Raw genomic sequence first — 2,472 nt, forward strand, 5'->3', positions numbered from 1 at the left:
AGTGCTTCGAATCATTGCTATTTGACTCAGACCTATTCTAAAAAAGTCGAGGCATTTCGAATTGTTTGTTGACACAGACAAAGTCAAGGAAAACCTTTGAAATTCTTTCCATATTGGACCTTTGACATATCATAGTTTCGAATCGAATTTCTTTAGAAAGAAAATCTTTTGTCTCATGGTAGCCTGCTCCAGTCCCCTTACGAAACTTTCGTTATTGGGTTAGCCATACACTTTACATGTTTCTAGCGATTCACATGGCATTTTCAAATGATACAACTCTTGGATAAGAATCTACAATGCACTAGAACGCCCTTGTTGACGATCCTTTACTCCGACAACATCTAGGGTTCCTCGAACAATGTGATATCTCATACCGGATAAATCTTTAACCCTCCCCCCTCTTACTAGGACTACATAATGTTCTTGTAAATTATGGCCAATACCAGGTATATAAGCAGTAATTTCAAATCCAGAGGTTAAGCGTACTCTGGCAACTTTACGTAAGGCAGAGTTTGGTTTTTTGGGTGTAATAGTGGAAAAGTTGACAGATAAGTCACCCTTACTGCCACTCTACATAACCGTACATGAGATTTTCACTTCATATGACTCCTCGTTCAATTTTTTTTGAAGTCATTGGATCCGTTTCCTAGTTCGGTTTAAGACTCTCCCCTTCTTCTATTCCGTTTCGAAGAGTAACTAGGACCAATTCAGTCATGTTTTCATATTCCAATTGAACACTTTCCTTTTTATTATTTTCAAAGAAGAAGATTTTTTCTTTCTTTTTACCAAACATATGTGGATCCAATCACGATCTTCTAATAAGAACAAGAAATCTTTCGCGATCAATCCTTTTGCCCCATTCTTCAACAATCAGAAAGATCCTTTTCAATCAAGTTTTCATTTTTTTCGTTTGGAATCAGGACTCTTCTACTGCATTTTGATTTACTTTCTTTTTTTCTTTTCTTTCATCATTCGTTAACTCCCACAAGGTTTGGTCCAGTAGAATCTGACCTATTTCATTATTGAGCGAAAAGTATGAAAAAATCAGATCGATTTTTTGATCAAAAGTACTATGTGAAATCCTCAGTTTTTTCCTCTTTCTCTATCCATATCTCGTAGGTAGAGCGTTTGAATTAATAGAGAACCCTTTCTTCTGTATCTGGATGAATCGATATTATTACATTCCAATTCATTCCCGATACCTCGGAACCGAATTGAATCCCAAATTGACGGGTTAGTGTGAGCTTATCCATGCGATTATGCACCCTTCGAATAGGAATCTATTTTCTTAAAGATCCCAGCTTTCGTGCGTTGGTGGGTCTTAGAGATCCTTTCGATGACCTTTCGATTAGTATTTTCTTTTAGTATTAAATTCGTTTAAGTTAGTGATCTCGGCTCAGCTAGTCCTTTCTTTCGTGATGAATTGTTGGCGCCAGTCTTACATTTTGTCTCTATGGACCGAGGAGAAAGGGAGCTCGGCGGCAAGAGGATTGTAACATGAGATAAGCAAGGAGGTCAACCTTTTTCAAATATACAACATGGGTTCCGGCAATGCAATGTGGTTATACTCTCATGTCGATCTGAATGAATCATCCTTTTCACGAAAGTCAATCTTTGCCTGCTAGGCAAGAGTATAACAAGTTACAAATTCTGTCTTGGTAGGGCATGTCTTTTTATTACTATTAAATTGAAGTAGTTAATGGTGGGTTACCATTATCCTTTTTGTGGTAATGAATATATGTATGTTCCTAAAAAAAGCAATTTGTCCATTTTTGCGGGGTCTCGAAGGGGCATGAAAACACATAAGAACTCTTGAATTGAAATGGAAAAATAGATAGAACTCCGGTTACTTCAGATATGGTAAGATCTTTGGCGCAAGAATGCAAGAGGAGGGGTTGATCCGTATCATCTTGACTTGGTTCTGATTTCTCTATTTTTTAAGAAAATCGAGTCTGGTTCTTCTCCTACCCGTATCGAATAGAACATGCTTAGACAAATCTTCTTCATGGAAAACCTGCTTTATTTAGATCGGGAAAATCATATGGTTTTATGAAATCATGTGCTATTTCTCGAATCCGTGGTCAATCCTATTTCCGATAGGAGCGGGTGACAATTGAATACAATTTTTCCCAGAATTGTTGTATCCGTAATAGTGTGAAAAGAAAGCCTAACTCCAAGAAGTTGTTTAAGAATAGTGGCGTTGAGTTTCTTGACCCTTTACCTTAGGATTAGTCAGTTCTATTTCTCGATGGAGGCAAGAGAAGGGATATAACTCAGCGGTAGAGTGTCACCTTGACGTGGTGGAAGTTATCAGTTCGAGCCTAATTATCCCTAAAACCCAATATAAGTTTTTCTATTTGGATTCCGTGATCGAATAAGAATCGATCGAATAATATAATAATTGAGAATGGATAAGAGGCTCGTGGTATTGCACGAAGGGCGGGGGGGCTATATTTCTGGGATTGCACAAAG

The sequence above is a fragment of the Vigna unguiculata genome, chromosome 5, assembly GCF_037176805.1.
Source record: "Vigna unguiculata cultivar grain cowpea cultivar isolate G323 ecotype 2 chromosome 5, ASM3717680v1, whole genome shotgun sequence".
NCBI classification, from domain to species: domain Eukaryota; kingdom Viridiplantae; phylum Streptophyta; class Magnoliopsida; order Fabales; family Fabaceae; genus Vigna; species Vigna unguiculata.